The sequence below is a fragment of the Pinus tabuliformis genome, chromosome 3_1 (genome assembly GCF_031772625.1).
Source record: "Pinus tabuliformis cultivar Carrire ecotype Pingquan chromosome 3_1, CPIR1, whole genome shotgun sequence".
Lineage (NCBI taxonomy): Eukaryota > Viridiplantae > Streptophyta > Pinopsida > Pinales > Pinaceae > Pinus > Pinus tabuliformis.
In genome coordinates this window covers 14,724,071-14,750,674 of record NC_142301.1, presented here as the reverse complement: position 1 = coordinate 14,750,674, position 26,604 = coordinate 14,724,071, and the positions used below count along the sequence as shown (strand labels likewise).

Sequence of the window (26,604 nt, the reverse complement as noted above, 5' to 3'; positions counted from 1 at the left end):
ATAACTGGGAAGGCAATATCGTATAGACAATATATTATAGGATAGTATAATCGGAAGTGATGTGTTAAAGCCCATGCAAGCTGGAAACCCACTGTACACACTCACCAACATTACATGAATCCACCAAATTATATATCTGAGGCCATTGATGAACCCATGCTCACAAGAATTACATTTCATTCCTTTTTATCTGATTCCTTTAGTCTGTGAAGCAATCACAATTATAGAATCTGTTGATTAAACCAGTCAGAAAATGAAATTCCATGAAAATGAGATTAATCTCATGATCACTGACACAGCACAGGCTAGCGTTCCCTTTAAAATAGTTGTTTTTTCTTCCAGAATAGGCGCTCAATCGATCAAATGAGGATGAGCTTACATCACTTTGAAAAGTTGTAAATGATCTAAACGAGTTTTTACACAATCTGCAGAGCTTGCCATGTAAACAATTGAATAGTTCTATATTTAAGTTGATTCAGACCTTTTAAGATTTATAGTATCATATGAAGAATTACATCTTTATATCTAATGTAGTGTCACACATGTTTCATTTTCAATTTCTGCATTGCAAAATAGGTATTAGTTAAGAATTAGTTGAAATATGTCTTTCCTTTCCAAGATATTTTTTTTAGTTTTTATTTGGAATGAAAGTATAAGGAACTTTAGTACTCACATTTAGTAGATGATAAACTTTATGAATTTTGAGTATTATGGTTTACATAATACATGGGATTTTTCATTTCATAAGAAGATTGATATAAATTTCAGTGTCACATTCTTAGTAAATGTTATTGGTTCTGTACATATGATGAATCGTAGAACACAGGTTAACGACCAACAGGCAAGCCGAGTAGATCTGTACATGGCAGGTTCGTAAAAACAATAGACTCCATTGCTAGGGTGTCTCAGTTCTGAACTGTTATCCACTGCAGTCATTTAATTCTCCAATTACCTCGTGAATCCAGCTACTTTCTACAACTGTACAAAATCATGGATAGTGTAAATAAATTTGCAAAACGTGCACGATGCAAATTAAGCTATAACATCTTATATTTGCTTCAGAATATTTTTTTAAGTCTTCGCAGAAATATTGAAACATCAGCAATTGCAGTGTTAAGAAAACTACTAGTGTCTGCTATGATAGAAGGAATATGCTCACCATGTCGTGTACCAAACGCAAGAAGTTCGCGTTCTCGTGTACAGCCATAACGACCAGCATACATGTTCAACAAATTTCTAGATACAAGAACAACAACAACAACCCATTATCAGAAATTCCTGCTGAAAATCAGAGTTACAATCATCGGAGTCAAATCAGTATGCTGCTTGCAAGTCGCGATATATAAATCTGTATTGAATCTATGCCTTCAATACAGGCGAGGTACAAGATGGATGTCGAAACATATTTTTTTTTTTTTAATATTTTGGAATCTGTGATCCTCTCAAGATATTTTGAGAGAAATTTTTATTGAAATATTTTGGAATGTTTAATCGATTTAAGTTTAACAATAACAAATGCAGGCCAAAGTTTAAAAGTCAGCTTGAAAATTTCCAACAACGGGTATAAGAGAGTTGCTTAAAATACCGATAAATCAAATCGACCCATTAGTTATTGATCATAGGACTGATTCCCAGGAAATACTGGCTTTTGTAACATCCATGAATGGAGGGAGTAAATTCCATATTATTTCTTGAACACAATACCACGAAATAACAGTCAGAAAATATAAAATATAGCTATTATCTTATTAGAATGCTAAAGAATAAAGAGTACGCAGTATTGTTTGCGATAGCAATGATTGTGTTTAGCTTTTGGTTTCTTAATGAATTTAGCACATTCCGAGTTTTTAACGATAAAATTTAATGGTTATGCGGACAAGAACCTGAGATTATTATATGTGAAAAATATGTTTCTATTGAACGTTAATCCAAATTTGTGTTGTGGGAAATATTTTTCTTTGTAAACTCAAAATGAAGATAGTTATCGTAGAAAAAGTAATTCTGATGCACTGTTAATAGTGAATTGTGCAAACATCGTGGAAGACATCAAGTTCATCCAGGAACAATTGCATAGTATAGTTCAGGTAAAATTGCAACTCATATATTAACAATGTGGGCTTGCTGCTAAAGCAGTTACGCATCATTACTTCTGAAATCATTCGTCATGATTATGCTACTTCAATGACTTGTTAGGAACCTTTCGTATTATTTTCAGGATTTGACCATTTTGGAAATCAAAGATACAATCTCAAAATAGACAAACCATTGGTTTTATTGATCTAAATTCTTGAGACTAGCTGTGATTGTCAAGCCTCATCCCCATTAGATGCAACACTCAAAATTCTCTATCTCAAAATTCTCTATCCGACTACATTCATCGACTGTCATAGGACTCAAATCAAAATCCAAACAAATTAAACTTCGAAGAGTTATTCCCTTGCAACTCGTAGCTCAAAATCCAAATTAACATACAATAGGAAAAGATAAACTTTAAAGTAGCCCCTTACAACCAGCAGCCCAAAGCCTTCCAGTCTCCAAGATTTACCTATTAATTACTTCTTATTGGAAATGGGATTCTGATGGTCAATATTTTGCCCTTCTTGGGTTAAAATGATGATGGTAATGTTGTTTATCTTCATGGAAGATAAATAGAATTAATTAGGTTAAATATTAGTTAGAATGGTTTTTTTCAATATATGGTAAAAAGTTAATTTATTATGTAATTATAAATTAAATAGAATTATAATTTATAATTTGAAAAGTAAATAAATTAAAAAGAAGTGGTAGATATTTTTATATATTTTATATTATTAATGATGATGGTAATATTCAAGTTTACTATAATTGAAATGGTTTATTATGCATTGAGAAGGCAAGAGATTATTTGGAATTCTTTATGGTTGTATTTCTATGTTTTAAAAGTATTAAAGCAAGCCAAGATCATCACAATTTTGCTGACTTAAAATATAAAGAAGGTTGATAGACTTGTGGTAAATGTTTTGAAATTTAGATCAAATATGAGTATAAGTTAGACAATAGAAAGTGATTTTCATTTATGACCCAGTGTAGTAAAGTTGATAGGCTCTTTCATCCCATGGTGTTCTGAAAATTGACCAACTTTTAGTTTCATTTTGAATCTCATGAGAATTTGTTCTTGTTTTAGTAATGTTTATTTTCTTCTTTCCAATACTTTTGATTTTAGAGATTTGGGTTGATCACCTCCTTATAATATTTTAATTCCCTTCTTCCCTCTAATGCAAAATGATCTCCTCCTTTACTCCCAATATTCAAGCCAATATTGGGTATCCTTATGCCATCTTGGCTTAGCCAAAAGGTAGTGGTTTGGGATAGAGTTAAATTTTTTTAAGAAACCTCTTATCTTCCATGTTATTTAATTAACCTAGTCATAGCTATTCTTTTATAGTGGAAATGTTTGATTTAATAATGAGGAGAGGATAACCGATATTTATTTTAATCTTGAGATTGTAGGTTATAAACTACTCTTGGATTCTCTCTACCTTCCTCCATGACTTTCTAGAGATACTACAACCCCAAACTTCACATCCATATAAAATAACATGAGTGATGAGAGTCTTAATGAGGATTTTTTTCCTTAATCCCATAACTAAAATTTTATTTCTTACAATTATTTTTAAGCCCATAATGAGCTACTCTATTCTCAATTTATACTTTTACCAATGCTATAATTCTAGTTAAGCTTATAGTGGATAACAATTCCAATATATCTGTATGAAGGAACTTCCTCCAAGTTGTTGTTGTCATATATGAAAGCATCATGTGATATTCCTAGATTTAAGTATCATGACTTTTATTTTGTGAGTATTAATAACCATACCCATATTGGAACATAAATCTTAGTTACTTTCCAAGATAATAGTTCCAAAACAACAATATTTTCATCATAAGGAGAAGAGTTACAACTATATCATTAAGCATGGGCCAACACAACCTGCATCTTTCAAGCACTCTTTTAACTTATTATTGTATATGAAAAAAAGGGCATGGGACAAAGGACACACTCATTTGACTCTGATATTGCGGTTAATTTCTCCCAACCAACCCTTGGTAGTCCTAAAATTACATAACATTTTCATACAACCTTTTCACACCAATCCTCAACTCCAAAGGAATTATATCTTTCATATCATCCATAGTTTTGTCCTAATAATTGCGTCAAAATCTTTCCTAAAGTTAATGAAGAGATCAATTTTGTTATTGTTACCTTCGTTCACAATGATCTTGAAAGTAACAAGATAGCCGATAGTTGAATGATATCTCCTAAACCTAACTTGACTTTTAGCTCTTTTACCATAGTTCTAGCCATATTCTAATCTTTTTCTCCAAAATAATTCTATACAACTTGACTATAATAATATCATTGTCATATTAAGTCTTATTTTTAATTTCATAAACATATTTGATATAATATTAAAAGTATCATTAATTAATTGTTTAATATATATACATTAATAATTAGAATAAACCTTTATAATATTTTTGTAAATTTTAATTTATATTCAATTTTATTCTAAAGAAATTATCAATTTTATCTTATATACATATTAACATGTTTCTTTATTAATCTCCCTAACTTCAATGGATAAACATACCCGTTCACGGACATATGTGACTTTCCATATCTTTCAATTATTTTCCCTTCAAAGTTTTAAACAATATATGCTTGATCGACTCTACAACCTTCTTCTCACTTATCTTGTTTCTTCTTGCCACAAAATTGACAACTAGATTACGGGAAGACCTTATCCCATGACTATTCATGTGAATTTCTCCCCATCTATCATAATGTTTACATTTTAAAGACCTCTTCTTCAATTTAGATAGTCTTCTTACAAACTGTCTTATAAAATTTGCAAACCCTTTTGTCGATGGATTATTAACATCTCGGTTTCCATCTTATCTTTAACCGTCAATCCCATTTGATTGATTATAGTTTTAATGAATTTTCGAAGCTTGCTTTATTGCAACTATTTGTTCTCAGGGTGTTTCTCGCCTAATTTTATCAAATACTTATCCCATGCAATCTCTCAATCCTCTCATTCTTTCTTTCATTCCATTTTAATTTCATATCTTCAATCTCACAATTCTCATCATTTAACTCTATTGTAACAACTTTGTATTCTTTTTTTTTATAATTTTTTCTTTACGATTTTTATGGCACCTTTATTTCTTGCTGTAAATTTATGTATAATCAGATATCTCTCTTGTACTATAATATGTTCAAATTTATCTTCTCTTATTGTATTATCTTCCCTTCATTTTTCCACGTATTAGTCTTGAATATCAAAATATTTTTTCCTTTTCAATACTAGCATTTTATAAAAATGTTCATCTTTTTTTGGCTACAACAATCCTTGCATACACTTGGTGAATTTTCCTACAAATTCATGGGCATCATAGGTATTAGAATTTCACCAATCCACAATGTTTTTCTTGTATAGTGGTCTTTAGTTACATTCTCTTGATCTGTAATGTTATGGGACATGGATCCTATTACATAATCCTCCAATTCTTCAAACATGCTTCTCTGCTATGAATTTGCACTCTCCCTCAAGTGTATCAACTTATTTTGGGAAGTAAATCCCATGTTCAATGTCCAATGTCCAATTCAAATGATTTGAGGAGCACTATAAGAGTAATGAAAAATAACAATGAGGGAAATGAGGGGAAAGTGACATAACAATGTTGAAAAGTGGTAACTTGAGGAATCTTTAACTTTTCCTTCTTATTTCCATGTGTCCTTCCTTAATAAGTTTGTTGTCCTTTCTATGGTGTGAAAGAAAAATCTAAAAAAAGGGTTTTAGGATTGTTCTTCACCATTTTTTGTTATGTTGGATAATTTTGATGATTCTTCTCTATTGGGTGAAGGGTGAGAAATTCTATACCATTATGGACCATGATGAAAAACTATCTACTATTCCTTTTATATGAGACATTCTTGGAGAAGAAGAGTTATTGTTGCTCCATTCCTTCAACTAGCATGGTAATGATAGGATATGCATGGTGAATTCTATGTTGATTATGAGAGACATGGAATCATTGAGGGTCATGAAGATGAGGACGATGCTTATATTATTTCCAATCCATAGGTAGGATTCCTAGTAAGATAGTTTTCATTATAAGTCTTCCTAAGAAAAGTTAGTGAAAACGCTAGACTTACTAACTTGGGATGATTATTTAAGAAATATGAGTTATGTCTATACCACTAAGCATGGGGCCAACACAAGCTACATGTTTCAAAAACTCTTCTAGCTTATCAATGTATATGCCAAAATTGCTAGGGGATAAGGGACACCCTTGCTTGACTCTCATATTGCATTTAATTTATTCCTACCAACACTCAGTGGTCTTAAGATTGTAAATAAAAGTCTTGTACAATATTATCACAACAACCCTCAATTTGAGATGAACCATTATCTCTTATAGCCTCTTTCATAGTTTTTTTCCAGGAACAACATCAAAATATTTTATACAGTGAGCAAAGTAATATAAGATATTAATTTTGTTATTACAACATTCCTATGCAATGATCCTCGGAGTAATAAAATGGTCCATGGTTGAACGATATCTCCTAAATATAGCTTGGCTTTTAGCTCTTTTACCATGGCTAATTTTCTATATCCATAGGCTAATTTTATTTTCAAAAATAATTTTGTATATCTTGGATAAAATGTGGCCAATCATAATGGTCCTATAATTAGAGGGAATTATTTTATCCTCACTTTTAAAGATAGGCACAATGAGGCTCTACATCGAAATATTAGGAAAGCCTTTCTATTGCTAAATTAAAGAGCTTATGTATTTGAGGGATGAGGATAGACCCTCCCATTTTAAAAATTTCAGCTTGGTGGTCTTTATTATCCTTAGCTTTCCCATTAGAAATTTGTTTAATCCCAAACTCTAAATTGGCTAAGTATTGGTCAAGGTCGATTAGTCACACAGACGATAGAAGATACAGGTGCAGGTTGAGCTCAAGGTTGATCAGAGCATATTTTATTCATCTAGATGCTTTGATTAACACAATACAAATAGTAAGGGGTTTTGAGCAATTACTTTCCCCTATATAAATCTTTGTGTATGTGTGTTGAATCTTGATGCATGTTAATGATATGAGTTCTCGATCGTGAATTGCTTTCCGCAGATGGGTATAGTAGCTTCTAGTCTTGTGATATATAAAATTTCATAAGAAATTTAGAATCTACAGTTAATTTCTACATGGTATCAGAGCTAGATTTGTAGAAATTTCTACATGGTATCAAAGCTAGATTTGTAGAAATTTCTATGTGGTATCAAAGAAGGATTCACATTATAACCAATCCTTGAAGTCCTCATGTACAATGATCATTGAAGAACTAATGTTCTATTAGGAGACAGAGTTATGGATCCCTAGTTTAGGGCAGATCTAGAAGACCCTATGTTCAAACCTCTTAATGGAGCTAGAAGGTTGCTAGTGGACAGATCAATGAACCAATGTTTAGTGACACAAAAAGTAGTTGTGAACATCGATATTGGTAGTTTGAGGAGCAGCGAGATTTCCCATAGGGAGATCAAAACTTAGAGGGAGCCTAGTTTCAGAGGGAGCAGCCCTATGGAAGCTAGTACTTCCAGATCTAGGGAGATCATACTCATTCTTGCAGTGGTTTCAACAACAGTGCATAAGAAACAACAATATGAATAGACCAGATTTGTCCATGCATACAACTATACCTCCAAGAGTGAGGTGGGATGATGTAGATCCTTAGTCCCATAGCTGCAGAAATTTGGGCAAGGTCCATTTAGGTGTTCTCCTTATGGATTATTACCTTGATATAGGGGCCCACAATGTTCAGTAGCAGGACGATTACTTTATGTAAGATACTAAGGAGTGAAAAGGAGTGTTGAAAACAAAGTAGGAAGCTTAGTAGTAGAGTTAGCAACAACACAATTTAGCTAGTCGACAGTTGTAGACACAGTTGAGTTAGTTTTTTTGGATGTTTCTCAGTTTCAGTTGTTGCAGTAGTAGAAAAAACAGTGAGAGGTGTTTCATGTAGTACATTCCAAAGGTGTTGAATCGGGGTATATGTGAATCCCTTTATTGCTGAGAGGGAGTGTTGAAAATGCAACAAGAAATTCCTAATTTAATTTTCCCTTGATTAAATTAGTAGAAATTTGAAATTCCACATTACAAGACAACTTGAATGAGTCAACTGAGTTGAAATAGTTGCTATCAATCAGTTAACTTAGTTAATTTGAGTTGGGTTCATAAACTTGAGTTGTGTACAATGATTCCTAAATTTTAGGAGCCTAGGTTGAGTTAATTTCAGTTGTAGCAATTTAATTTAGTTAAATTGAGTTATGGTTAGTTAAACTAGTTCTAATTGTTGGAGGAACTAGTGGAAGCTCAAGTAGTGGGGTGTGACTTTAGTGATCAAACAATTAACTCACCAATCAACTTAAATTAACTCATGAATGCATAAAATTCGAGTTACCCAATTGAGATTGGAGTTCAAAGGTAGTGTACTATCAATTGTAGAATTTTCCAAGTTGTATAGGTGGTGCATGCAGTCAAAAAATAGCCTAAAGGAATTGCACAATTCTCAATGAAAGATTTCCCTAATTAATAGGAGCTAATTCCTCATTAAACAATGCAAGGAAATAAGAGCTTGGGAAGGCTTGAAATTGGCTAAGTATTGGCGAAGGTCGACCAGTCAAGTAGAGGAGAGAAGATACATGTGCAGATTGAGCTCAAGGTTGAGCAATTCATATTGTATTTATCCAAATTCTTTGATTAATGCAATACAAATAGTAAGGGGTTTTGAGCAGTTGCTTTCCCGTAGATAAATCTCTATGTATGTGTTTTGAATCTTGATGCATGTTAATGATATGAGTTCTCGATCATGAGTTTATTTCCGCAGATGAGTAGAGTAGTTTCTAGTCTTGTGATTTATAAAATTTCATAAGCAGTTCAGAATCTACAATTAATTTCTACATGGTATCTGAGCTAGATTTGTAAAAATTTCTACACCATTTTCCTTCCTTTCTAACTTCCTTTACCTTTTCAACCTCCTTCCTTAATTCTTCTTGTTCTATTGGAATAAGATCCTTATTTATAAATATTCCTATCCTTTTTAAGGTTGGAAATTCACTAAGTATGCCAAATTTATGGTTACTACAATTTACCTTAATATAGATTAGTCTATATTTATGCTCAACTATTTTCCCAACCTTCTTAATTCTATGATTTTCAGTAAAACCTCTTAATATATATTTATAACAATTACACAATTCTATATTTTTGCTTAAATATCGTTTCCAACCTTCTTAATTCTCTGGTTTTCAATAGAACCTCTTAATATATATTTACCACCATTACACAATAATCATTTTTTCATATTTTATTTCTTTACAAGGTTTTATTTACATATTTTTATGTATATGCACTTCTTTTAAGTATGTATTCTATTAAGCACTAAGAGGAATCAAGTCCCTTAAGGGGCAAACTTTTTTGAAGGGGAAAAACTTGAAAAAAGTTTGTACCTCAACAAAAAGTTTGATCCTTCTCATGATAGATTCACACTTAAAATTAATTTATGCTTTTGAATACATATCACGATGCATGACACCAACCTCTATCCATCATAAATGTGATCCAAAAGTTAACATGAATTTGCACATGTTAATATATCACAATGGATAACATTAGATTAAATTTGTGAAAGTGCATTTTTTTTTATGAAAAAATAATTGATCATTCTTAATGCTTAAGAGATTGATAGTTAAAATGGATTTACACTAATTTATATATATCAAAATAAATCATAATGGATAAGATTGATTTTTTTTTTCTTTCTTATTTATAACCAATTAAGTTGAAAAAATATTGCATTGTAATTCTTAATATTGATAATGAATTATGAATGTGATTAAAAACATATAGTATTCATATTTAAAGGAAACCAGATCTTAATTTTGGAGATTCTTGCATATCAAGTGTTGTATTCAATAAAAGACGAAGAAAACCAAATACAATATTGAGTTTCTCAACTTTCCTTCATGTTTATTCATGTTATACAAAATTAAAATAAATAAAGGAAAAGTAATATATGTTAGGTCCCTATACTACCGGTGTAGCTCCTTATTGTTATTAGTGCACCCACCTTACTATATTGTTGTGCCCATGCAGTCCCCATATTGTTATTATTGTGCCCCATAGAAGCCCACTATTGTTATTGTTGTGCCCTTACATTATTATTGTTATGTCGGCTTTGATTATATTGTGACTCCTTAGACTTCTATATATAGAAAGAAGGTCTTATCATTTGTATCATGGAATAATTGTTCATTTGTGTAATGTAAAGGAGGTTTCCCCCTCGAATAAGCTTATTTTAAAGTCGTTGATCTATCTCTTCTTCTGCTTTGTGAGGTGATTTCATAACATTTGGTATCAAAGCTTTGGATTCTAAGGTTTCACTACTTCAAACAAGTCATCGTGTAATTTGCGCTATAACTTTTTTTCTACGAAGCTTCAGAAACTGAAATTAAAACCCATTTGAGCCGAAATCTTGCTGAACCTTGTGTACGAATTTAATACCTTGTCTCGCTATATTTTCGGATATATGGTCCATAGAAGTTAGGGTTTTTGCAGGATCCTGAATTTTGTCTCAAACAGGTGACCTTGAGAAATGCGTCATAACTTTATCTCTGAGCATTGGATTGAAATTTCGTAAAAATTGACAGAAATAGGATGAACTGTAGTTTGTTTTGTATCATTTTCAGGGATAAAGGTCAAAACAATGACATATGGCACTTCTTACAAGTTTGCTCTACAAAACTAGTCTATAATCAGGTCATCGTGGGAGATTTGGCATAACTCTTTCTTGGATAATCTAATCTAGATCAGACTTGTGGGGTTGGAAAGAAGACTCAGAGGGATATTACATGATGAAATTTCAAAACTTGGAGATATGAAATTACAAAGTTATAATCATTTCAATATCAAGCTCCTAAAAGCAAGAAAAAGAATGACTCGAATCAAGAAAATAGAAACACCTAGTAAGCAAAATTGGATGGATGATTTGAAGAATGCGATCGAAGCTAAGATAAATTATTTTATCTATGGCATGGAAGCTAAGATCGATGGTATAGAATCAAAATCAAAAGGAAACATGGAATATTTGAAGAAATACAGGGAAGGTTTGAAGGAAGGTTGGACAAAGTTGCTACAAGAAAGGCTTCCTAATGACAAAAAGGTAGATATGAGGAAGTTTGATGGCAAGGATCCGGTAACTTGGATACTACAGATGGAGCAATATTTTGATCTACATGATGTGAAAAACACACAAAAGGTACGTATTGCATCTTTATATTTAGAACCAAATTAGTTTGTATGGTATAGAGGGCTTTGTTCTCGTAAACCACTTGTCACCTGGTCAATTTTCATGAAGGAAATGATAGCACATTATGAGGATACAAAGAGAAAAAACTTCTTTAGCTAATTGATAAATCTCAAACAAAAGGGTTCAATGGCAGAGCATATTGAGGACTTCCAAAAATTGAATATAAGGGTAAATGATATTCCAGAGAAGCATATGATTGAAGTCTTCATAGGGACTTTAAAGGATTACATCCAATATGAAGTTCACCTTTTGGAACTTGATTCATTGGAGAAGGCATTCAGGTTGACAAGAAAAATTGAAAGAAAAATTATGGCAACAAGGAAGCCAACCACTCATAACTATAAAGATGTAAGTGTTGTTGCTCATAGCCTCTCACAACATACAAGGTTGACACCACAAAAATTTGAAGAAAAAAGAGTAAAAGCGCTTCGTTACAGTTGTGATAGAAAATACACTAAAGGTTATAAGTGTTCTAAGAATAAATTATTTTACATAGATTGTGAAGAGGAGGAAGAAAAAGTTCAAGAAACGTCGAAAGAAGAGGATATGCACCAAGAACCAACCCTAGAGAAAGAAGAAATGAATTCAACCATATCTTGTGATGCATTGTCAGGAATTACCACTCTTCACGCTCCTAATATAGAAGGACATATCAAGAAGAAAAAGATTCAAATACTGAAATATCACATCGAACAACAACAAGTTCTCCAAATTTTAAAGGATAACCTCACTTTGGTGCAGAATCAAATGAAACAACATGAAGATAAACATCGCAGCGAAAGAAGTTTTGATGTAGGCGACTAGGTATTTCTACGGCCACATTCATACAAACAAATTTCCTTCAAGTATGCTAATAAGGATGATAATTATCACCAAAGTACTATGGTCCTTACAAGGTGTTGCAAAAGATTGGTACTATGGCATACAAATTGGAGCTTCTTGCATCTTCCTGAGTACACCCAATTTTCCATGTTTCATGCTTAAAGAAGGTTATAGGTGACAAGATCTCATTTCAAACAATATTTCCAGAACTTGACAAGGAATGAAAAATCATATTGGAACTTGATGCAGTCACAGAAATAAGAACTTGACAGCTACGAAATCGATCAATTTCAGAGTATATCATCAAGTGGAAGAACTTAACCACTAAATATCTTGCATAGGAGGATGAGAATTTTATACAGAAGCATCCATAACTACTCAAGCGTTGAGGACAACACTTTTTCAAAAGAGAGGGACATGTTAGGCCCCTATACTACTAGTGTATCCCCTTATTGTTATTAGTGCAACCCCCTTATCATAATATTGTGCCTATGTAGTCCCCATATTGTTATTATTGTGCCCAATAGAAGCCCACTATTGTTATGTTGTGTCCTTACATTATTATTGTTATGTCAGCTCTAATTATATTGTGACCCCTTAGACTCATATATATAGAAATGAGGTCTTGTCATTTGTATCATGCAATAATTGTTCATTTGTGTAATGTAAAGGAGGTTGCGCCCTCAAAGAAGTTTATTTTGAAGTCATTGATCTATCTCTTCCTTTATTTTGTGAGCTGGTTTCATAAGAATATATTAGGAAAGAAAGTGTTTTGTATTTGAATGACAAGGTTTCACCATCCCCTCCATATACATATGTAACCTAATTTTATATATATATATATATATATATTGCAATTCTGTTATTAGTATTGAGATCTTGAATTGCAAATACTATAAAATAATGTTTACATCAGAAAGTTATGAAAACAATCTCACCTTCACATTTTTGCTAAAGTCCATGTTTGTGTTCAAGCTATGAAGAGAATACCACCACTAATTCACCAAAGTCAATATTTGTGTTTAACAAGGCTGAAATATTAATTTTGGAGGCTATCAAAATGACCCATGTTTGTGTTCAAGGTATGAAGAGAATCCCACCACTACATATTCACCAAAGTCAATATTTGTGTTTAACAAGGCTGAAATATTAATTTTGGAGGCTACCAAAATGAATTCTCACAATTGCATGCATTGTTGTATTCATTTTTTCATATTTATGCTATAAGATTCAAAGTTCAAAATTTCACCAAACCAATGCAAAAAAAAAAGAAATTTATATATTAAAAAAATATAATATTGAAATGAAATAATATCTTTAATTTTAATTTTAATTTTAATGTTAATTTTAATTTTAATAATAATAATAATAATAAAATTATCCAAAAAAATTAATAACTATTATTAATAGGAATTCAATGATAAATTTAATATCTATTATTAAGAGAAATTTAATTGTATGTAAATGAATAAAGTGATCTAAATTTACAATAATTTATTTGATATCAATATTACTGCTTCCTTGAAAAAAAAACTGTTAAATTCATAAGCATTTCACAGTTTTGGGAAAAATAACCATATTCGTATAAATATAAATCAAGACTATAAAAACCTACACTCTTAAAATGTATGCAAATTTTATTAATATTAATTATAATTAAAAAAATTATAATCTAAAAATAAAAACTTCCGTGTATATAAAATATTTATAACTTTACTTTTTATTATATATATATATATATATATATATATACTTTGAAAATTCAACTTCCATTGAATTATACATCTTACATTTTATGTATCAACGGGAAAGATAAAAAGATCCATAAAACTTCAACATACTACCTACATGAGGGGAAAATAGGAAAAAATAATCCATAAATCTAAAAGAAAAAACAATGTAAATTAGGCAAAGAAGAGAATGTATGAGCCCAGAGGGATTCACAATTCACTTTGAAAACAAAAACAAAAATACGCACTTAGCCCTAAGCAGCGTACTCTGTGTCGTATCACAAACATTTACCCCCACAACGGAGGTCGCAACCTGGAACAGAATGAACTGTACGTCGAGGCATGCAACATTTGAAGATTCACTCGGTGAAGGAATGTCAATGGCAGATATATCCATACTTTTTTATGGAAACAATTTTTTTAGTTGTGTTTTTGTATTTTTTTTTTTAATTATATGGTGAATTAGTAACTGTCAGTGCTAATCTATGGGAGACCCAGAATTGATTCTCGTAGCTGCCATTTTATAACACCAATAGTACATCCAACTACCTGCAAGTCGATATACTAAGATCCTATGGTTTTAGCAAAGCTAGACTCTGGTGCCGCTAAGGCGGCAGTGGGGAATCTGCTTCTTGAGCATCCACCACAGCAGGCCAGTGTACTCAATGAGATTTGAACAACTGCCTCCCAAGTTCACACAAATAAACTTACCCTCAAACCATACATCACTATAAATATTTTTATATATTTTATCGATTAATCAGATTTGGTTTCTAATAATAAGAAGTTAATGTAAGGTTTTAATCTATTTTGGTAGTTTTTTTTATTAAAAGCATAAAAAAAATTATATCTGATTTTAGTTATTTTGGATTTCTGTGTCGTATGTTAATAAAACGAAAATATAAATATGTAAACTTTCTCATAATTTATGAATAAAAACATTATTTTTTTTCTTAGATAATATCATAAGCTATAAGCTATACTTCTGTGTGGTATGTTGATAGATAAAAACAGAAACATAAATATATATACTTTCTCATAATTTAGGAATAAAAGTACCAATTTTTTTTTTTTTCAATAGATATAACCATACTAGATTGGATGAGAAATCCCTGAAGCTGGTAATGGAGTGGACATGAAACATCAATTCCAAACATCAAATACCACGCTTATATTCACATCTTCAGAGAAAATTAAATTTTTAAAGCTAAATGGTAAGCGTGCTACTACTTTCGCAACATATGTTATCCAGCAGCATAAATATGAAAGGAAGTTCGTGAGAACATAAAAACTCTTTCATATATAATAAGTAATTTGTTGAAATTTATAACTCTCAAAACAGAATGTTTCAGAAGGTTCCTGTTAGTCGTTAGACACTTCAAAAATACAAATGATATTGATATGTGAATGCAAGGATTATAATTAATTCTTTTTCTCTGCAAAATTAAATTTATAAAGAAGTTCATTGCCTCAGTGACACGTCAAATGAATATGAAAGTGAAAAAGGTAAAGAATATGAATTAAAGTTATGGATTAAGGAAAAAAAAAAAGTAGATACGAGAATATGGATTATAATTAAGTTTATTAAAAAATATTAATGATAATATGAATGTAAGAATCATTAAAAATGTTATATATATAACATATGCAATTATAGATTTTTTAAGTTAGTTTTAAATTCTAGCTAAAGTCATTTAAGGCTCAAACAAGGTTGGTATAAAGATATCAAGGCATTAAATCATTGGGAGATAGACGAGAATGCTGCATTGCATTGCAGAACATTAATAACATTAAAAATATTCTTGCTTTTAAGTTCAAAGAAAAAATGTGGTGTGAGAAAGATTTAACACCTAAAAGAAAATTAAGATATTATAAGGAGGTCATCAACCCCACCCTAGAAGATCAAAAATATCTCTCTATTTTAATTAGCTCAAAAAGAAAATTAATATAGCTAATATTAGAACGAACCCTCATGAGCTCCATACAAAAACGAGGTCATTGGGCTGTTCCTAAAACACCATGGATGGAAAGGATCTGCCATCTGTGTGAGAATATGAACATCGAGGATGAAAATCACTTCCTCTTAGAGTGCCCCGTGTACAACCACATTAGAGCTCAGTTTCATAATCTTTGTTGCAATAATGACCCTAGCCTTTTACGATGTGAAAATTATAGTGAACTAGGGAGGCTTCTCTCCAAGCTTTTTGAACATAAAAATAAAATCTTAAATCGAACTAAATAATTCCTTTCTTTAAGTCAGAAAGACCAAAGTTTAGTCTCACTAGAGGTTAACCACCACCACCATCATCTATATATATATATATATATATAAAAGATATATACATATTTCATTTTCTATATTAAAGTTTATCATGTTATTAGTAAGAATTACATTAAGGTCTATAGGTTTATACATATATCATTTTTCAAAATAATATTTGGATTTTTTAAAATGAATATAATATTAATATTTTAGAATATAAATTTATAATAAAATTATTTTTGGATTTTTATTAAAAATATCTAAAAATAACTTAATAACTTGATTATGATTATGGATCGTGAAAATCTACCTATTAATATAAATTTATTTCTCAATATTTAAAAATAATAATAATATCTATTTAATTTTTTTATACAAAAAGGTTTTAACTTATTTTCTTATGTAATGATTTGTAAAAGAGTAATTATTTTTACTGTGTGAATACTAAAATATGATGATGATGATAATGGTCAACGTCCAACCCCGAGGGATAGTTCAAATGGTCGAGTTCCCGTTGCTAAGTACTCTCCCGGTTTGGAAGGTCAGGGGGTCAAATCTCCTCGACGCCCTCAGGGTTAGGCCTGATATGGCTGACCGTCAGATCCCTAGTGGTCAAAGTCCACTGAGACCAAATTTTGGTCAAAATAAACTTCTTAATTTGATTTAAGATTTTATTCCTATGCTTAAAAAGTTTGGAGAGAAGCCCCCAGCTCACTATAATTTTGACATCCTAAAAGACTAGGGAAATAAAATATTAAATGTGAATAAGATATATTTAATTATTCAAATAAAATTTTATATTTAATTTTTTAAAAACAATTTGTATTATAAAATTTATTTGTGTAAGATTTATTGATTTTTAATAGATATATTAAATTAATATAAATAAGTTGGAAATGAATAACATATTATATATCAATCTAATATATTTAATTATTTAATGAAAATTTTTATTTAATTATTTAAATGAAATTTATATTATAAATTTGTTTTGGGGTGAGTTAGATATTGGTGAGGCTTATATCATTAGAGGTCACTGGTTCAAAACCAGAGGGGTAGAGTATGTATGCTTTCTTAGACTTAGCAGTCAAATCTTTGCACGGAGGTGGCCCCCACAAACAAGGAGTCTTATACACCAATTTGGTGTCTAGCTTGGATGTGACCTTAAAATTGGATAATAATAATAATAATAATAATAATAATATCATAGTTATGTCCAAAAATAACACCCAAATACAAAGATGGAATTGAACTTGTGAAAGTGTCAAAAAAAAACTATATAAACTACATTATAACAATTATAATTAAAAAATTATAATAAAATAAATTTTGAAAAATATATGAATTACAACCATTAAAAAAAATTATATATCCATACTAAGTTTAGTCGGTCATATATATTTGCATCGTCAACCCTATTTAAAAAAAAAAAACCTAAGTTCAAAAAACAAACCCTTATTTCTCTCTTCAAAGCCTATTATAAAAAGAACATTTCCAAAAATTAAGAAAAAAATTCATTCATATTCATTAATTTACACCAAATGCGTCAACCATTCTACATAATAGCATTGTATAAATCAACCACCGGAACACAGCCAATGTTGTCTCCCTTAAACCCATTGGAGCATATTAACATAATCTAAAGCTCCAAATCAATGTCTAATTAGTAAAATCATGTGTAAATGGCAGGAAAGAGAGTATATGGATACAAATATTTCTTATTAATTCACATTTTAAATTTATTAGATTTTAATATGACAGATTTATTCTTCTTCATCATCATTAATTGAATTATGAAATGACATACTTTGATGCTTACGAAGAGAGAAATTAATATGATTGCAATATAAATTATAAAATTTGATTGAGTATATATAAATTTATAAATACAAATTTACTATTCCAATTAATATTTTATAAAAAAAAAAAAAAAACATGACATGATTAATTACACAACAAATCAAATTAGATTTTGTATTAATTAAATAAATATACACAAGGCCACGATGTTTTAACAAATAAAATAACCAGAGTTGTTGATTAAGTTATTTACCAAGGTTACTGCACTACGCGTCGCAAGTATTAGCACCATTAAATTTATATTCTCAATACGAAGATTAAAATGTTTATGAGATTATGTTGTTAATTATAAATTTATAAAATTTGATTGATTATATATAAATTTATAAATACAATTTGACCATTTCAATTAAAACTTCATTAAAAAATCACAAAAACCTGGCATAATTAATTAGACAATAAATCAAATTAGATTCTGTATTAATTAAATAAATATACACAAGCCCATGATGTTTTAACAAATAAAATAACCAGAGTTGTTGATAAAGTTATCTACCAAGGTTACTGCACTACGCATCACAAGTATTAGAACCACTAAATTTATATTCTCAATATGAATATTAAAATGTTTATGAGATTATGTTGTTCATTATCATTTAAGTTAATTATTTTCATATGTAGAAGTTTGAAAATAATAAAAAATTTATTAACAAAATATTAGAAATAATAATGTTATATATTTATTATATTGATAAAAAAAATATATAAAATTTATATATATATATAAAATAATATTTCAAATATTATAATAAATTATATAAATATATATATAGAGATGGGATTTGATGGTGAAAACGAAGGTCTTTGTTTTTAATCTTTTAAGCGTAAAATACGTAGAAATTTGGGTCGGTTGGAGAGTTTCGAGGGTACGACATAGACAACCCAACGAAAATTATTATCGTAATGCGGATACGTATTCACCGATTCAAGGTTTACGCCCGTTGATTATTTTTCGTATTCATTGACTAAACGTTATGCCGCGTGATAGTTATTTTGGAAGAGAATTTATCTGTACCTAACTGTCAAAGGTCGCCCATAGCTGAATGGTAGAGAGGCCAACCCGTGGTAGTTGTGTGGATTCATGGAACACCATAACTCCATATCTGACAGAAGAACTTCAAGCTCTCTGGGCAAGGCCTCTAGCCAGTGACCGGTCAGACGTGCTTCACTATTGTAGAAGAAATATTGTTGCCAACAAATCTACCTGAAGGCATTACTTCTAAATCTAAGTCTAATTTTGGAGGAAAATTGACCCAGGGCTAAATGTTTAAAGTAACTGCGCAAAAGGGCTAATGTTTAAAGTAACTGCGCAAAGCGTTATCAATTTTAAAACATTATATTCGGTTTCATTTCACTCTTAAAACTGACTATGATTATAGGAATAAGAATAAGAAAAGCACGCTATGAATATCTATCAACAATTTATGATGTGATTAATTTGAAAGATTTTATCAAAAGATATCAACTATTTTTATGAAAAATAATCTAACAATATCCATGAAAACAAACAAATATGATGTATAAACCACATTAAATAATTCTACACATCAACCAACAACTTATAATATAATTAATCCTAAATTTTTTATAAAAAAACATCAACCTTATCAACCCTCTCTATAGCATATACTTATTCCTACACCCTTATGGAATTTGTTCAACAATAATATCACAAAGTAAATTTTATAGTTCTGGGCGTTGAGGCAAAATGCATGTGCATGAAAAAATTCTAAAGAAAAGGAAAGACATTAAAAAAGGCTTAAAAAGGAATTTCTTGTTTGCAATAATTCCCAGAGAGAAACTCAGTAAAAACGGATGAAAGAAATGGTGCTTACCTGTTCTTGGTGAGTTTGATCGTATGGTCTGTGCTCACTGGAGTCCTTGCTGCTCATCTGAGGCCTCCTGCAAAATCATTTATTATTATTAATTAGATATCAATAAATATCATGAGTACTCCATAGAAGTACCAGAACTGCAAATGTTTAGATAATTAAATTAGTTTCATGTTGTAATTTTGACTAAGAAAATTCCATGAAAGAAGATGATTTTTTTTCTTATTGCAAGCCATATTGATATAAATACTCAATATTGATATAAATACTCCATGATTAATAGCCATATTGAAATTACATGTATGTATGAGGTGGTAGAATTAAACGAATAAACTGGATGCTGGTGATTTCATTTTCAAACATTTCCATAAAACGAATGGGCATAAATGAGAACGGCTAAGAAAGAAAACTGGGGTCACATACGGTATAGACCACTGAACCAAAAGTATCGTCATCAGATAAGCGCGTATAGGCGTAATAAACGCGTGTTAATTGACTTATATTACTACGCCATTGACAGTACTTTCTAGAACATATATAGTCAGATAGCTGTACCTAACTGTCAAAGGGGCCCCGTAAAGCAGAATGGTAGACCAGCCTTTCCATGGTAGTTGCATGGGTTCATGAAATATCATCAATTCAATGCTGAGGGAAGAACTTCCAATCTCCCAAAGGTAAGGCTTGTGGTAACAATGCCATGAAATCTTAAAATAAAAGACACAGAGACTTGGTTTAAATGGGACAACTCCCCAACCAGCAAGGAACAGAAGCAATGTTTAAGATCACTACCCAACACAATCCTAGCAACTTAAACATTTATTGGGGTCTTGTTTCAATCTCACAATGGGAAAATATTTGATAAGAAAGATAGAGGCAAGCAATATCCATGGAAACAGACAAACAGACATTAGCTCCTTATGGCTTATCTAATTGTCATGAACGTAAGTTTCAAGCTAATCCTACAGGCTTCTGGAATTTGTTTAAATTTATGAACATCATGTGGCACACCTATGTTTTACAGTTCTTGAAGCCAAAGCAAAATGCATATGGAAGAAATAATTTCTAGAAAAGAGAAATGACATAAAAAAAAGGCCTGAGAGGCAGAATTTCTGTTTTGCAACAATCACCACACAGGAAATTCTATGAAAGCAGAGGCACGGAATGGTGCGTACCAGTTCTTGTTGGCGAGTGAAATACAATATCTTGTGCTCATTGGAATACTTTCCTTGCTTTTTCTTCGTATGTTTTCCCTGCAATAGTTTGCAAAATACATTAATATCATCTCGTCAAGAATTGCTAACAGAAAAATCATTAAAAAGTTTCAAAGCAATTTAATATTAACGAGAGTAAACTGACCATAAACTGCAAAGCATCCCCCGCACTGAATTTCTGATGTTGTTTCACAAATATATGAAACACGCGTTTCATAATAATGTTGAGTAGGAGGCTTATTCACTGTACAATGCTTGATCATCTCACAGCGCTGCAATGGGAAAGTATCTAGCGCTTTCGTCTAGGTGGCCTCAGGTACAATCAGAATGCAGTCAATATATGGTATACTGGAATCATGAAAAGTGAAAAAATGAGCATGGCCAATTGGTTTTTTGAGACCCCACAGGCACAATAGGATCATAGCAAAGCTATATCGTTACTGGACAGCATGGAGATGATACCAATGAATGCATATCACCCGGGCAGAGACAGATTAATCCATGATTTGCGTGGCAGGAGGAGCATGAAGAATACAAACACTAAATGATATAAATTGAGAAAAGTCAGAAGGTTTTGTTTTGAATGTCAGACGAGAACTGCCCCTCTCGGTGCTGAGACTGGTAGGCAGACCAAATGGTGCCACGGAGTCGCAACTCAAAATAATTCTATTACTGTGGTATTTGAATGGTAGGCTTCGTTTCTTCATCTATCGCAGAATCCCCTACCTAACATTTGTCCACCACACCAAACAAACTTATTATTGCGATTGACTGGCCGTTACACCACCTGCGCAGAGTAAATATTTGTGTGTTGCAAATTATGCAGACAGTGCAACCTACCTACCTCTCTTGCGCTTATTCATTAAAAAAAAATGTGAGTCCCTTAAGCTGCCTTGAGCTGAAACACCGGAGGGCCAATAAATAAAATAGCTTATTAGTTGGCCAGGGTAATTGAAATTTTTAGAAGTAGTTGTTTTAACGTTTATAAAGTTAAAGATAGTTTATAATATAGAGGGTTTTTTTATTTTGTTTTTTATTAGTTTTTTTCGTGAAGTTTTACAATAAAAGCTCAAAATTTTTAGATAAGCTTCTCACTCAATAGATTATCTCAAGAGCCAGTTGCAAGTTTTATGTGCAAAGAGATTTGAGGTTCAATTTAATTTTCTAGATTCACTTATGTTTATCGATTCACTTTTGTCAATTAAAAAACCAACATAGATCCATCTTAAGTACGGATCTAACATGAGTCTAGAGGATCAAATTTTTTCTCATGCAAAATTTTTTAGAGTACAAAATAGAATATGTTAATTTTCATTGTTTAAATTGTATTTTTGAACACTAGATATAATATATATATATGCTAAATACATCTTGAGTGGACCTAATGGTTAAGAGCATGTGTTTCCTCCTAAGAGGTCACAGGTTCAAAACCAGAGGGGGTAGAGTATGTATGACTTCGTAGACTTAACAGTCAAATAGCTCCCTTGTCCCACAAACAAGGGTTCTCATAGACCAATTTGGTGCTTGCCTTGGCCGTGGCTTTAAAATTAGATAATAATAATAATATAGGACCAAATAAACATTTTAACCCTAAAAACTTATATATATATATATATATATATATATATATATATATAATATATACACATTTTTTTAAATGATATATAATATATATGTAATTGACATTATTAATATATTTTTAAGTATATGTCAATATTAATTCCTATTAAAATATTTTATTGATAACTCACATTGAATTTTTTTCATAAACCACATTAAAATATTTCTTTTTAACAATTTTTTTTCTATATACATATAGTATATGTCAATCTTTCAACAAAAGATTTAAAAAGGATAAGCTTTATACATCTTCCTTGGAAATTTTTTTACTTCTAACTACTTTATAACATATTCATTTTTTTATATTATACTCTACATTATTTTTCTATTTATAACATATTTTTAATTTTTAATTTTTATTTTAAAGAGGCCTACTGTTACATATCCTTGAGGAATGAGCCTCTCTGCACAAAGACAGACATACTTATACATCTGCTCACACTACGCTGTAAAATAAGTCTCTCAACTCAACAAACATATATAACCACTTAAAAAATATAGCCATGGAATTTAGCCATCCTTGCATAATGAGTATCTCGACACAAATACAGACATCTGTAAAATAAGTCTCTCAACTCAACAAACATATATAAGCACTTCAAAATTATAGCGGTAAAATTTAACCGAATTCTCAAACTAATAAGAAAACAACCAATTTACCAATTCCTTTGAAATAAAAATAAATAAAAATAACCTATTAAAAACCAATGGACAAATTCCTATTTTTTTTTTTTAAACCAAAACCAACTAACGGTCAAGAAATTCTACGGTCCTAGGTTGTTAGTCCATTGACCATCTAAGTTTACAGTGACGAAAAAAAAGGGTGATCTGAATAGATTCACACATGAGGGCCAAGAACATTCCAATATTTTTAAACCTATCCGGAGTGGAAGCATATATTTTGTCGATTCCAGTATTTTTAAACCCATCAGGAGTGGATACATATATATTTTGTCGGCTATTGCGAGCCTTTGGGAACACACAATAATATCCAACGTGGTTTATATGCTTGTGCCAATATCTAGCAAGTGAGACAAGCTAGCCGTTACAATCCTTGTGCACCATGCCATCTTGCAATGATGGTTTTGGGGTGGGGATTGAACGTAGGGAACCTTTATGTACGATTTGGAAGCATTTTTGATAAGGATATGAAATTTGATTGTTAGTGGTGATTCAAAAGGTGTGAGCTTTATTCATTCATGGGAAGCTCCTTTTAACGTGTTGTTTTAATGGGTTCTATATTGGTTTGGAACAATGAACTGTGGTTGGGAACATTGAAGTGAAACAGGTTTGAAATATTGAAGTTAATGTTTCTTTTTATTATTTTTGTTATTTATTAATAAGGTTGTGGGGGGGGTAAAAGAACCTATCTTTGTTTTTAAAAGGAATAGGTTAGTGATTAAATCCAACTACACTTAGTTGCTAAGTACTTTGTACTTTGTTTTGCATGTGGGAATAAGAGTGGTTATTAATATATATGCAATTACATATTTTGGTAGTAATATTTATTTGTTAGGAAGGAAAGTAAATATGTTAATGGTTTAATTCATTTATATTTTAAGTGAAAAATGTTTTATTTTTTAAGATAGATAATGATTATTTTGTTCTTTAAGATAAACAAAATAATATAGTAAAAATTATCTATATATTGGAGATTATAACAATTTTTTGGTCTTTATCATCTCGTGGGAATATTTACCACATCTTAATTAAAACTTAATAGAATTTCAACATAGTCATTAAGAGTAACTTGACAAAGCATTTAATGAGACCTCTCTACAAAGAAAAGACACTTTTCCAATAAAATAACCATCGCCAAAAGTAGTCAAACACAATTCTATCTTTGTAATAATGATTTCATCATTACTAAAACTATCCTCCAAAGAAATCAAATTTTGACCAAGTCCATCATTGCATTACACTATATAAGAAAAGTTTACACAAAATATTATTTAAGTGCAAGTGCACAAATTTAGTATTTGTATTCATTCATGTGATGTTTTGTGTGAAATGTGACAAATTACTTACATAACCGTACGTTGGAATATTAAGGTATACAATAAAAGGAAAATAAGATTCTATTCAATGAGATTTTGGTCAATATAAAAAAGAAAACAAAGCATTATTGTTGTTTAAAAAAAGAGATATAAATAAAATATAATAGGTACACATAAACAAAAATGACAATAAATTCACATAACACAAAATTTGCATCACTCACCCGTTATGAGCTACATCTATAGTGAAATGACCAAGATTTTTATTATGTCATAGTCATTTTTACACTCTCCTTTTCCTTTTTACCATGCCCCCACACTAGCCCAAAGATGTCTTACAATATGATCATCATACCCTTAAAAAGGTTACATTACATAAAATACCCTGGGAAAACCATGGGTTGTTGAAACCTCGAGCACACAAATTGCCAATGATAAACCCATTAATGAATATATCAAATTGAATTTATGACCAATTCAATTTTACCCAAACTAGCCTAATAATTCCACCTTAAACTCTTCTTGAAGAGATTAACATGGGCCCAATATCTTTGTTGAAGTCTATACAAAATTTACCATCTGTTGGAGAACATGGGTAACAAGGCACTATATTTGTGAGTCTTCTAATAAATGTTTTCTCATACGTGGTTCATCAACCATCTCACATCCTAGTATCTCAGGTACCCGCTTCAATCTAACATATGAGTATACCTTCTACCCCTACTACCTTCAACAACTTGATCACACATAACTCCATCTTCCACCACATTATAACTTGTATACTTGAACAATAGGTATTACAACAAACTAACATCAAGATATCATATGAGTACACCTTCCACCCTCGTACCTATTGAAATGACTCATTCAAAAACTTGATCCTCCATCCTCTTTATGCATGAGAGGGATAACATAATGTTCTACTTCAATATAACATGTATTCCCGAATAATAGGTCTTACAACAACCTTGGCAAATACATCCTATTTATATATAAGATTTAAAACTTTGACCAAACACTCTACGGTGTTCATGCACTACAAAAATTTTCCATAACATGTAGGCTCCTTCATTAACCCTCGACACCCTCAACTCCATCTATATTCTCTCATTCGTGTTCACATCGTATATTGCACCCATCTCTCTATGTGCCCATCAAGGACTCACTCTTTTGAAAGCTTCTTATTAGCTTTGGTGGCTTCTTTTATGCTAATACATGCAATTTACTGCCTCTTCTAATAAAACACATTACCACATATTCGATGCCTAACTTGGGTATCTCTATCCATGCAACTATGTGTCCTCCTTATTATATCTCAACTATCCTTAGCGTATGATGGATTTTATACACCCATCTGTCCTCAGTCCATGTATAATCACCCATCTATATCCTTTGTTGCATACATTTATCTTCCTTCATATTTGATACCACTATTTTTTTTTAAATAGAGACAAATAAAACATAATAGACACACATAAACATAAATCATAATAAATTCGTAAGAGATAAAATTTACATGGTTCACCCAATATGGGTTTACATTTATAAAGAAATGGCTAGGCCTTTTATTATGTCATCAACATTTTTACGATCTCCTATTCCTTGTTACCATTCCCTCTTAATGGCACAAAGATGTCTTACAATGGAATCATTATACCCTTAAGTATGCTACATTACATGAAAATACCATGGACAAAATCATGAGTTGTTAAAACCTTGAGCCCATAAATTTCTAATGGTAAGCCTATTAATGACCCTATTAAATTGATTCTATGATCGAATAAAGTTTACCCTATTACCCTAAAAATTTTGAATTTCTATTCCACCACCCCACCCCCACCCCACTCCTACCCCC

The 26,604-nt window shown here is 30.9% G+C and overlaps 1 long non-coding RNA gene across 1 annotated transcript; it reads right to left on the bottom strand.

Annotated features, from left to right (window-relative positions):
- Positions 1-759: 759 nt before the first annotated feature.
- LOC149185543 (uncharacterized) lies at positions 760-21,762 on the bottom strand. The gene is made up of 5 exons (XR_016255633.1): positions 21,278-21,762; positions 21,094-21,171; positions 19,925-19,991; positions 1,160-1,236; positions 760-978 (listed from the first exon to the last, which is right to left on the bottom strand). It is a non-coding gene; the product is annotated as an uncharacterized LOC149185543 (long non-coding RNA).
- Positions 21,763-26,604: the final 4,842 nt, after the last annotated feature.